General features: G+C 38.5%; 1 protein-coding gene across 10 annotated transcripts in view; it reads left to right on the top strand.

The window, feature by feature from the left end:
• LINGO2 (leucine rich repeat and Ig domain containing 2) overlaps positions 1-13389 on the top strand; it is a 1190714-nt gene that overhangs the window by 969435 nt on the left and 207890 nt on the right. Inside the window, exon 1 of one of the 10 annotated variants that reach the window (XM_030830349.2) lies at positions 5170-5239. The exons of 8 other annotated variants lie outside the window; for them this stretch is intronic. The gene's annotated coding sequence lies outside the window, so the exon portion shown is untranslated. Of the gene's footprint in view, positions 1-5169; positions 5240-11436; positions 11494-13389 lie in introns of those variants that run through there. One more of the 10 variants, XM_060301025.1, reaches the window with a different exon arrangement.

The following is a 13389-nucleotide window of genomic DNA, read 5'->3' as shown; positions in this document are numbered from 1 at the left end:
CCGTATATTTGGTATGTCATTTATATTACATGAATAAGAACAAAATTCTTATAACAATGAGATGCCACTCATTAGGTTACCAGTGTTTCACCGAAGATGTTGTATTGGATTGTCTGAATCACAGAGAGGTTAAAACTACAATTCTGAGAACCTCCCTCTCCCACGGTTCCATGTCAGTGTCTGCCAATGAGAGGAACTTACGAGAGCTTTGGAAGGAAAAAGAGAAATGTGGGCCAGTCTTCTCTGGAGCTGCAGTTAGGCACACGAGCAAGTGTAGAGTTGGAAGTGGCTTCCAGGTGTATCTTGAAGATCATCTGCATTTAGGCTGAGGACTGAGATAGTTGACGGATGCCTCCAGAGGTTCTCTGGGTGACCCTCTGAGAACCACAGGCTTTGTTGCTGCAAGCTGAAGTTCTGGGTGACTTAGCTTTCCTGGCTGTCCCAATGATTATGGAAGCCTCCCCTTCCCTGTGTTAAAACATGCTATGTATGAAATACATAGAGTAGATTGAATTCTTCTTAATAAACACTGACTGATACAGGTGTGGCCATTCACCTTCACACAATACATACCATGTAAATATAAACACATCCTATCAAAATATGCATATACATACTGGCAGGTTGCTTTCTACCTGCCAGTATATATATGCATATTTTGATAGGATGTGTTTATATTTACATGGTGCATTTTAAAGCAATGGCTACACTGGTTATACATATTAGAAACTATAAAAACGTTAAGAACTAATATATATATTAGTTATATATATATATATTATAAGAATATAATCCATGAACATTGGTTCATTACTATTAACTAAACTCCAGCCTGCTTTCTACCAGTTTTTCATTAATGTTCATTAATGTTCTTTTTCTGTTCCAAGATCAAATCCAGAATTATGTTTTTATCTTTATGGTTTGAAAATAAGAATTTAAATATACATCGGATCATCTTAACGACCACATTATAAGAAAAGCTCAGCGCTTGGTTTTGATGACCATGTTTGAATTTACAATAATGCCAAACAATACTAATTTTATTGCCCTGGACTAATGAGTAAAGGACAGAAAGTTACTGAATAGGAAAGTGAAGCATTATCACTGAGTAAATGACAAATTATATCACTGCCTCAACAGTGGCTGCACAAAAATTTAAACAGAGGAAAGCAGTCAGAAAATTTATTCCTTTTTATTAATTGTACAAGTTTTATCAAGCACTTACCATGTGTAAGCATCTTACCTCGAGGACAGAGTGATGAACAAAATAACGTGTTTCTCTCCCCTCCCTTTTTCCCGCCTTCCCTCCCCCCACCACTCTCTCTTTCTCCCCGAGCTTACATTACATAAGACATAACAGAACATGCACATCAAAAAGCAAAAGAAACTTCCCTAGCCATGACTTTCGTGTTCGAGTTACAAATGGTAGTTTTGCTTTCAAAAAAGCAATATCATTCATTATGCTTAATTTTGTTAATTCTAATTTCATTAGATTTTCAGTCTTATTTGCATTTAATTTTAAAATTTATTTTTCTTTTATAGTTGTATAAGGACTTTAAGCGTTAATAGTTTACACTCTGGGTAAGTAATAGAGTAAATTGACATAATTTAGACTGCAAAATATTTTTTTCCTTAAAAAATTCTGAATTTGGAAAATATTATTTAATACATCACATATATTCCTCATGTGGCATAGTTAAGAATTGAGCATATTCTATGCTCAATAAAACCTTTAAGATTGCTAACAATAACAGGAAATGTATGATGATTCATAGATTTCCATTTGTTTTTCCATTTCAAAAGCTATTTGGAGGGCTTCTGGTTTGTTTAGCTGTTAACATAGAAGTTTGAATGACAAGACAGACGACTGCTTTGTCAGAATTCTCAATTGGCCACACAGATGGACAGACCATTATAGACATTACTTTCATGAACTCACTCTAGTCTAGGGTCTTGTTCTCTATTTTGCAGGCCCAGGAATCTGATCCATAAGTATAGAGAGTAGGGGTGAGGTATGTGTGCTCTCTCTCTCTGTCTCTCTCATGGGACAGTCTCTCATTATAATTCCCTATATGATTCAAATGTTCAGTGACATCAGCCTTAGGTAGCCTGACACACTCATTTCAGTAATGAACATGCATCTACTGTCAAAACCAGCAGAACTGAAGCCTTGGTGAGGGTGCTTCTTCTCCTAGAAGCAGTTTGCAAGGTCACTTCTACCCTTTGCCTCTGTGATAATTGTCTTTCTATCATTGGCCAACCTACCCTTGACTGATCGGCACATTTTGTCATTAAATACATTCGTCAATTCAGTAAGCTTCGTTATAGACTACAAGTCATTCTTTTAAAGCTCTTTCATTGAAGCATTAATTTCATAAACATTTATTGAATATCCTTCAGGGAGCAGAGTCGTGTACTAGGAGTGTAACAGATATTGTTCCTACTCTCACAGAGTTTATCATCTATTAGGAGATACACAAAAGTGTTCAGACGATCACCATACAGTGTGATGTGTGTTATGATGGGAGTATAGGATGCAGCAATAGAAGCTAGGAGAAGTACATAGAATAGACTTGAGTCCGAGTCATCTCCCTATAAGAGGTTATGTCTAAACGGAAATATGAAAGTTGAGTAATAACTAGTTGGAAGAAGTGCATATGCTTATGTGGAGTGTGTGTGTGCGTGACAGAGAAAGTAACAGAGAGAGAGATTTGGGAGGAAGAAGGAACAACATGTACAAAGAGTCATGAGCAAGTGACAATTTGTAAACTGAAAGTATTTTCACATAGTGCTGTTCTGAAGCATTCTATGTTGATTTCATAGTTTACATCTCCATCTTCAAGAAGGGAACATTTTTTTTACTGCACGTTTACAATTAATGTAAGGAATGAAGGCTTATAATTCTGAGTCGGTTCTCATTTTAGAAATGTCGCGGTTCACACCAAGCAGCTGTCACCCCCACTAAGCTAAATCCTCTGTTGAGCAAGCGGCTTTTGGAATAGATGAATAGAAACATGGTATGTGCATTTTTTTCATTGTTGCGTTCTCCTGTAAAAAGCCAGCATTGGTAAGCCCTTGCTTAATGCATCCACATTGATACCTTGGCAAGTATTTATTTTATTGTCTTCTAAGTGAAAAGATCTCAGTTTTATATAGCATAGATTTCTTTGATTTGGATATAATTTCCTTAACCACGTAGACTATATAGAATTAATACAATCTAATCAACTCTACTTCAATAAAAAATAAATTTTTTTAAATAAACATTTTGTTTACCAATTTAAAAAAAAGAATTAATAAAAATCTTTAAGCAGAGTTTTCAGTAACCAGCCACTTCTAATACCGTGTTCATATGTTAGCCGTTGAAAACGTAGGTGGATAAGGAAGTTAATGTTTTCTGACTTTAAATGAATAATTTATATCCCCCGAAATACAAAAAAACTTACCCAGTGGATAAACAAGATAAAACATATCAGGCACACTATATATCAGACTGTTAACATATACATATTAGGCTAAATAAATAAATGAAAAATATTTCCTCACTAGTTATACACACAGTAAAACTGAAACATTCTGATAATCATTCTGTGGGCCTATGTGGTAGAACACTTGTATTGTATGGCATTTCTAGATCTGGACTGAATTGTCATGGTTTCTCTATAAGAGAATATTCACCAAAATTTCAAATGGATGGGGGGCCTGTCCCCGTTGGGACAGCCTTGTCCTTGGAAATGTACCTTCTCTTTATCTGGTGGTAGATGAATTGCTCATCTTATGGTCTCCTAGTTTCCGTGTATAACCCAGAAATGTTGGTTCTATCCCCTTTAAGCCTCAATAAAAATAGTTTTTTCTTCAATTTTTTTCTCCTGTTATATCTCACTTTTCAATTTTCCACTCCCCTAGAGTTCAGCTGTCTGCCTCACAGTATCAAGTCCAGCTTATAAGAGAGCAAATGCCAGATATAAATGCATTTTAAGGAGAGTGATCTGCCAGGTCTTTTTGGAACTGAAGGTGAAGGATGTGGGGAAAATTAAGCTGGGATTTAGGCAGAGTATTAGTAGATGCTTAATCATTGTTTTCCACTTCTAATTCACTGATAAGCTCCAGTAAACCTAAAACATCTCATTCTTTATAGAAAAAGAAGAAGACACTTGAAATCTTAAACTGTCTTTAAAACTATAATCAAAGAGAGTGTTCTAAAGGGGAAACTGCCTCTGCTGAATTGGAGCCTTCAGACTGCACAATTTTAAAACAGTTGAGCACTCGGTGGCTGAATCTAACAGCCAAAGAGAATAGTTTCAACGGAGTTTGTAATCAAATATGCTAGACTCCAGGAGGGAGGTTGGCCTCCCCCTGTTACCCCAGTCCCTGAATGCTAAAGGGTTAAGACTTGTGCATGCGTATAAGCAATAGGCCATGGGCAAAAGGGCAGTGTTTCAACCCGTATTCTTTTCCTTAACATTCATTTGTGGAAGACAAAAAAGCGAGAGGTTTCTGTCAAAGACAAAAAAAGGAGTTGGAACTAGAACAAAAAGCTTCAGGAACTTTCTTTTAAGGAAATCATGCCTAAAGACAATGAACAGAAGCCAGACCATACATTCTCGGCAGTGGGAACTCTTAACACTGCTTTCTCCATTCTTCCCTGAAAGTTTCCCTTCAAATCTCCTTTTTCAAGTGAGTGTTCATATGGGTTTGATTATAGACTTACTATTCAAAGAGTAATGTGTTTTTAATCACAAAATATTCAACATGTAGGTTAACATTACTCCAGTGTTGAAATGTTTACAATGAAGATAATAATGCTTCCACTTTATAGGGTTCTTATATGGACCCAGTGAGATAACACATGGGAAGTGCTAGCATAGCGCTGGTGAATCCTCTGTTGTGTTAGCTATAGCAGCAGCTGCTACTGCAGTGCTAGTAAATGCTGTTTTCATTGTATTTCAGCCACGAGGGCTTCACAGGATCCAGAGGTTCATTTCTTTGGTCACAGTACAATATTGGAATTGGGAGGGGAAATAATGACAACAGATTGTTGAATAGTGAAAGCCCCAGTGCATATTTGGATAGTACGCAAATCCTATGGTCCTGAATTTTGGGACTTCTGTCCATGCTCTAAGATGCTTTATCTTTTCAGTGTTCCTGGGAGCCTCCAAGCCACTCACCCTCTGTGATGCCTACAACAACTGCTCTCCACAATTTGATGGAGTTTTAGCATTGGTGGAAGACCTTTCAGGTAACAACCTCCACCCTGCTCAAGCATGGCTCTAATTAACACTGGTCTAGTAGCAAGGAGCAGGAATTTTAAAGCTAGATTTAATAAACAATAAAGAGGTTGTTAATGAAAGACATCCTAAAACTCTGCTTCCCTCTGTGAATTTGTTCATTCTCCTCCCTGCAGGCTGGGATTCTTTGTTTCCTCATAGTCTCTGCCCCTAACTCATCTCTCCAGTTTCAGGTGGTACTTGGTTTTGGTTTACTGTGGTGATGATGGCCCTGTTTCTATAAGAAGTTCCAGTGTCTGATCCTATGGGGTAATCTCAGCATCTTAATAACCAACTACCAAATTTTTGGAGGACAAAGCTGCTTGGCCTGGTTTAGGTTGAGTGTCTACCCACTGGTCTATAAGCTGTTGTGGGATGGTACCTGTAATCATCTGTGGTGGGCAGAATAGTGGCCTCCCAAGGAATTCCGTGTCCTAAACCCCAGTATCTTTGAATGTGTTACATAACTAGCAAAAGGGACTTTGCAGATTTCATTAAAACAAAGATCTTGAGATATAAAGATTTTCCTGGATTATCCAGGTCAGGTCAATATAGTCACAAGAGTGCTTATAAAGGAAGGACAGAGGCAAGAGCAGAGTCAGAGAAGGAGATGTGATGATGAAAGCATTTTGGAGTAATGTGGGGCTATAAACCAATGAACACAGGAAGCCTCTTGGGGCCAGAAAAATCAAGGAAATGGATTCTTCCCTAAAGAGGGAATAAATTTGTAAAACTGTAAGAGAATAAATTTATGTTATTCTAAGCCACTAAATGTGTGGAAATTAGTTACAGCAGCAATGACCCCTTTTGGATGTAGGGGCAGTTGCTGGAGGAAAGCTACCCTCCTCTGTGGTCCCAAGACCTCAGAGAAATCAAAAGTAGCTTCTCAAAGTTTAGGGACCTCTTGCCTTACATTTTCTAGCTTTTTTCTGCTTCTGAGTAGGCTGAATGAATAACCACTAGGTTCCTCTTACATGTCAGTAGAAGCTGTCTTTATTTCCTGAGGGTAATAATAATAACTACTTCATGGGAATTTTTGTGAGTATTAATTTAGATAATACCACATGTATTATTACTTATGTGTGTAAAGTTACTGATAACAATGTCTGGCACAGAATAAATGCCAATTATTATGAACCCTACCGATAAGATGTACAACCTTGATGGTTGCCACTGAGGCAAGTAACTAGATTGAATGAAGTTGAAAGGCTTGTTGCCCAATTTTCATGGCTCAAAAATTTTTCTGTGTTATACTTATTTAGGCATTACAACAACAGAGTAGGATGTATTATCTCCAACTTATAGGTGAGAAAACTGAGTCTCAGAGAATGTAAATAACTTGTCCTAAAGTGGGAGTGAGAGAATGTAAATAATTTATCCAAAAGTGGGAATGTCAAAGCTAGAATTCAAATGTACGTCTTTGGCTTTAACACTAAGTCTGTTTCTAGGTCATTATGCAGACTCTCAGTGCAGCAAACCACTAGTCTCCGGAGCACTGCCCCCATTTCTAATGCATGATATTTTAGAAGGTGGTAATGATATGAAAAATCTTGGTGACATAGTAACATGAAAGCACTGGGTATGTGAACATTGTCAAAGATTCAGTAAGCATGCATATTGCTATGGAGTGAATCGTGTCCCTCTAAAACTCACATGTTGAAGCTCTAACCCCCATTGTGACTATATTTAAAGATAGGACCTGTGAGGAGGTAATAAAGATTAAATGAGGTCATGAGGTTAGAGCACTAATCCAATAGGGGTGGTGCCCTTATTAAAAAAAAAAAAAAAAAAGGAAGAGACACCAAAGTTCTCTCTCTCTACCATGTGAGGGCACAGTGAGGAAGCAGCTGACTTCAAGCTAGGAAGAGAGTCCTTGCCAGGAACCAAATCATCCGGCACCTTGATCTTGGGCTTCCCAACCTCCAGAACTGTGAGAAAATATGTTTTTGTTGTTAAGGCCCCCAGCAGACACATGTACAATAGTGGCATCTCCTCTCTTCCTCTTGGTACTGTTATTCTGCTTTTTTTTTTTTTCCCAGCTCTGGGTATTTCAGGATGTGTTCCTATAAATATGAAACACCATTCTTCATTTCATGTCTAACATACATGCATTCATTCTGCCAACATTTTTGGAGAGTAGAACTTGTGTTGTATGATGGAGATGAAAAATCAGGAAGGATAGACCATAGTATTATGGTGGAGCTTCCAGCGTAAAAATACAGGATGTGTGTGTGTGTGTGTGTGTGTGTATGCACATGCCTGTGTATGAGTGCATGTGCATGTGTGTGAGATATATGAGTAAGACATGAAGAGAAGAAAGAGAAAAGGGTGATGAAAGTGGCAGAATTAGTACTATAGATTGAACAGAATACAACAATGTCTCTTATGTCAGTCTTAAGGAAAAACGTAATGCTCTTGGGTGAAGTCAAGGGAAAGAAAGGAATGAGGGCTTTAGAGAAGACAGTAAGAGTAAGAAGAAAGGTCCATAAAGATGTCTTCTGCTCTTCCAGACAACTTTTTTTCTTAGACTAACACCTGATACCTTAGCTGGTCCTGCAAAAGAGGCTTTAACATTCTAGTGCTTCCGATGGTTGATACAACAGAACTAGAGTCCCTCCCCAATTTTATCCTTGAAGCCCCATGTATGGACAGTGATAATTTGAGGAGCAGTGTAAATTTGTGTGTACTTCAAGGAGAACAGATAGAAAAGTTCAGCTATGGAATTTTTCTAGGAGTTAATCTTAACTTTGCAAACAACATATTTGACCAGAGAAAGGCAGTAAAGTATTCTTTGTTCCTTCTTTCCTGAACTACAGATTCTTGTTCCTGTCCCAGGGAAAGCCATGCACTGACTGTCACGAGACTTCCCAAACCTCTCTGCTTCTTTCCATCCTTAATGCCACTCTGTAGGTTTAGTCCCCCATCACCTAATGCCAACATAACTGATGCCAATATCCACATTCCAATCATTCTCGCCAACACCACAGGTATGATCTTGTGACTTGCTGTGTAAAACCTTTCAGTGACTCTCCCTTGCCCTCTGCATCAAGTCCAGTCCTCAGAGGTCATCAAACACCCTGTAGGCTTCAGCTATACTAAAGTATTTACAGTTGCCAGCAGTGGCACACCCTTCCTTATCATCAGTTATTTTGCACATGCTGTTCTCTCTGCCTAGAAAGGGCTTCTTCCCCTTTCTTTGCCTGGATAGCCCTACATTCAAGTCTTCCGGTATCAACCCTCCTGGATAGACTTCCTTGAGTCCACATCGGAGAAGGGAACCCCTGTGTGTTACCAGAGCACCCATAACTCTCAGCACGTTGGATTGGGATTGTCTGTTTAGTTATTTCATATTACTAGAAAGTAGGTGCTAATGGGAGGGACTGTGTATTGTTCATTATTCACTACAGTCTTCATTATGTTCACTCCAACCAACTTCCTTTCTGTGCCTCAAACATATGTCAAACCTTCTGCTGGCTCACTTGGGTTCAACCAGAAATATCTATTAAATACCAGGTGTATGTCTGGAACTGTTTCAGGTGTTAGAGCCTTAGCGGTGGACTCAACAGAAAGTCATTCTTGCCCTTGTGGATCTTCCATTGTTGTGGGGCTGAAGCAGAAAATAAACAGAAGCAATAATGAAAATGTAGAAGATACAGATAAGATAGGGAGTGCTGGTGGCTGGAGAAGGGTACAGTCTTAACTAAGGTGAAGGCCTCACTGAAAAGGTGACATTTGAGCAGAACATATAAGAGAACTGGACTTGCAGATATTGGGGGAAAATGAAAGCAATCCAGATGGGAAGAGTTCCAGCTGCACAGTCCATGCTATTATCTCTCTCATCTAGTAAACAAAATAATCCAACTCATTTTTTAACCCACTGTCCCCTCCAGCTACCATTCTATTTTTCATTGCTGGCTTTCATTCTGTATATCGTCTATGTCCTGGACTATGTCTTATACATATTTATTTGTTTGCCTCTTGCCTGTTCCCCTAGTAAATTACAGGCTCCATAAGTATAGGGATTTTGTCCATTTTATTCACTGCTATATCACCAGAACCTAGAATAGTGCTTAGGTAATAATACGCACCTGACAAATAATTTTTAGTGGACAAATTAGTGAATAATGTTTTGAAAGAATAAATGAGTTAGAATTCCTATACTTATTGACACGTTATCATTAAGTATATTTTCTTCTAATTTCTCTTCCATGAAGTCTTAACTTCTGAAAGGCTTTTTTTGGCTTCTGGACTACTATATTTAAAATACAGTGAAAATGATTGTTTTTTACAAAAAAAAATGGCTCTTAACTTCTCTCACCGACTATACTTACGTTAAAGAATATTTCAATGTTAGCAAGAAAAAAAAAAAAGATCAGTCATTCACCATTTATGGATAATGGCCTGAGTTTGATCAGGTGATTTTTTTGTACGAGTGCTGCTGCCTCAAGTATGTGGGAAAGAGAGCTGGATTGTCAAAATATACAACAGTAGCAAGTGCATCTGGCTTTAAGCTCAGCTTGAGGCAGGGCACAAATGATGCCATTAAGACACCTTCCTCAAACCTAGAGCATGCCAGTTTCCCCTCCAGAGGGCAAAAAGGAAAGCTCTTTCCCAGAAGAACTTATGTCAAACATAAGTCTGATGGAATCAAATCATTGTGGCCAGTGAATTGCTATGCTCAGGGGCTGATGTGGGATAAGCATGGCCCCCAGGGGAAGATAAGGAATAGTCCCCCACAAAGGCTACAGGGGTGCTGTGGAGAAGCTTCCCAATATGTAGAGAAGGAGATGACTACTATGCCCCATCTGATTGTTTCCAATCTTGGCCTTCTATTAGAACCACCTGGGATGCTTCTTCATCCATAAGATGCCAATTTGAGTAATTTCTGCTTCAGTCACAGTGGAGTGAGCTAGAACCAGACTTATTCTCTCACCATAATCAAATAAAAAAATGGACAAATACATAAAACAATTGTTTTAAAAAATTAGACGGCATCAGAGAAAGACTGTGCTCCTTAGAGAGGGGAAACAAGTGAGATGAGTCCTATGATTATCCAGAATTTATGCCCAGGGGAACTTTACAGATCATGGTGCAGAAATGAAAAGTCCTAGCAGAGCATGAGGGTCTTAAGGTCTTAAAAAGTTGAGAAGACATGGATCAGAGGCTGAGGAAGCTGAGGTTTCTAGAATTTACAGCACAAAGAACTGGAGATAAAGGAGCTATTAAGAAAAAGCTCCAGGAATTTGCATATACATTTCCATGAATCTCCTCCTGAAGGAGAGGAGATTGTGTACAACCTATGTACACATAGGTTGAGATTCCACAGGCTAGAGAAAAGCCAACCAGGAAGCTCTATTACTGACAGGTCCCAGATTCACAAAGAATTGGGAGAAGTTTCAGTTCTGGCTGGGTGGAGATGAGAGTACTCACTGACCATCCGTGACATTTAGCAGAGACCGCAAAAGAACAAGGGTCTCCACTACTCACACCTGAGCAGGTAATTCAACTAGTGTGGAATACTACTAGTAGGAGAAGCAGTAGTTGTTCTTAATTTAGTCAGGATTTGATAGAATCCAAAAGCCCATTTTTCCCCCCAGGATACAAGGACATGAAGCCAGAATTTAAGAGAGAAAAAAATAAAAGAGAATAGTATTGATAACAGCGTTGATTACAGAAAACCCCATTACATATTTTTCTGGTGTCAAATTCTGCGGTCCTGGCAGGTAACACTTCTTCTGCTCTCTACATTTTTCAAAAAATATTCTACATTGAATTTATATTCTCCCTTTCCTGCACCCTGCCTCATCTCTATAAATTATAATTTTATTCTTCCTTTACTGTCTGTCATAAATGCCATAAAGTCATCCTGAGCATCCTTCTAACACCAAACAAACGGGATCATCCCTCCTCTGAACCACTTTATTTGAATGTCCCATGGCTTCCAAACTTTCATGAGTACAAATGAGAGCATTTTAGTATCATGAAGTAGTAATTTTTCACAGTAATCATATTTCTTAATCACTGTGAGACAGTTACTTCCCCAAGCACACGTGAACCGTATCTCATTTAACCGTGACAACAAACACGTGGGATGGGAACTCTTATTACCCCCCCCACCCCTTTCTCTACTCAGGAAATTGCGGCTCAGAGCGCTGGTAAGTAACAAAACCGCGAGTTGAACACAAGCAGTTTGGCTCCAGAAAACAAGTTCTTCAGCTCCACAACAGTGAGTACTTTGTCTATTTTTCTTGATTAGAAGCTCCTTGTACATGAAGGCTGTGTCTTTTTCATCTTTGTATGCCCTGCACTTAATAATAGTGTTTTGTTGGTAGCTGGTTATTGGAAGAAATTTGTTGAATGAATAAATGAATTCATGCATGAAAATTATAAGTATCTTTTGAAAGGTGATGGTGTTATAATTCATACTAGGTATAAATGATGCCTGCAGGGTAGGAGGTATCTTATTGATGTGTTGTTTGGTGCTTTTCTGTTTAGTAAATATCAGTTGTGTTAAATTGCTTTTGATTTTTTTAAGATTATCTATTCTCTTTTCTGTGCTAAGATTTCTAAACCAAATATACTTTTTTGACACATGAAATAGATTATGTTTTCAGAGCTGGCCAATTTAGGGATCAATATTCTCGTCATTAAACATGAAATTGTTTTATAGAGTCAGATTTGGTAAATTGAGAGAGGAAAATAGAGTCATAGAAAAGCAGCCTCCCTCAGCTCCTCTAGAGGGAAAAATGCCAGTTCAAGGGGAATAAGGAAAAAGAAGGAAGACAATTACAGGCAAAACCACAAGCTTAACAGGCTCAATGATTTTTTTGTTTCAGAACTCATTTTCGTGCATTTATTTTCCCTTATTTTAAAGCTGAAAATGAATAGGGAGTGGCATGGTAATAAAGAATTTGAAATTGCGAGTTTTTTCAGTTAAATTACTATGTGGCTTGAACAGAGAAAACCAGGCATCTTTTATGTAAAACCTCGGAGTGAGTAGTGGAAGGAGAGTGATGAATTATCCCACATCCTTTTTGTACCTCGCTTCCCTCCACAGTTAGACATCTTAACCCCAAACTTTGCGCCCTGAATCTCCCCAGCGTGTCAGAGGGTCTGTGCGGTGAAGTGTAGCAAAGTAACAAAATTTAGTGTACAATTAACAAAGGTTTAGCATGAAAAGGACCAATAAAACACTATTGATCCACGTCTGGTTTGAACAAATGTTGTACAATGAACCGTAAGAAATATTGTTCTTTAGAGAAACTGTAAATTTTATGACTTTGTACTTGTCCTTATTTTAGAAGTTTGGGTTTGCACTTAAAGTGTCTTTGTCAAAATTAGAAACAAAGTGAAAAATTAAGAGGCCTTTATGTCTAGTTTCACGTTTTAGGGATTCACTGGGAGGAAGAAGGGCCCAACCTAGAAGCTGCCGGGAGATGACATTGGTGCTTCACTGCATCAAAGAGCCCGAGTGGCTGGAGGCAAAGCTTGCCCAAGGGCCAGTGGGAGTCATACTCAACTGAAAGTCAAAATTGTTAAGGAAGGAGAAATATTCAGCAATAATTCAGTGTGATGAATGGGAGCCCTCTGTCAGTATACTAGGAGAGAGACAGGGAGCCAAGGGGACGGGAGACGTGAAACCAGTCAGGAAAGTGCAAGGGGATTGAAGGAGTAGTTCAAGGCTTGGGGCTGGAACCCTTAGCCGAGATGCCAAGAGCTTACCCTGATGCAGTAGTGCCAGCCACATGTATGGGAGTGGACCAGCCAGCTCAAAGGTGTAAACTAGTCCCAATACTTTGCAAACGTTGCCCCCTCTGATGGCTTTTTGGATTTCCCAATGTTCAAGGTGATCTTCGCTTCCTTTTTACTCTTGAGACATTTATCTCTAATGCTCCAGTGTAATTCAGTATTATTCATCTTTTACCGTAGAATGGCTCTAGGAACAGATAACCTGGCTCCAGATCTTAGCTTCAACGCTTTTTTAGCTGTGTATCTGTAAGCAAATGATTTAATCTCTCTGCGCTTCTATATTTTCATCTCTAAAATGGAGTTGTTAAAAGTTTCCAGATTTCATAATATTTTGAGAAAATTTAATAAGTAAATAAATGTAAAATTCTTAGAA

Source organism: Globicephala melas, chromosome 6, assembly GCF_963455315.2.
Source record: "Globicephala melas chromosome 6, mGloMel1.2, whole genome shotgun sequence".
Taxonomy (NCBI): domain Eukaryota; kingdom Metazoa; phylum Chordata; class Mammalia; order Artiodactyla; family Delphinidae; genus Globicephala; species Globicephala melas.
The sequence above is the reverse complement of the archived record's forward strand: the minus strand, read 5'-3'. Positions and strand labels throughout refer to the sequence as shown.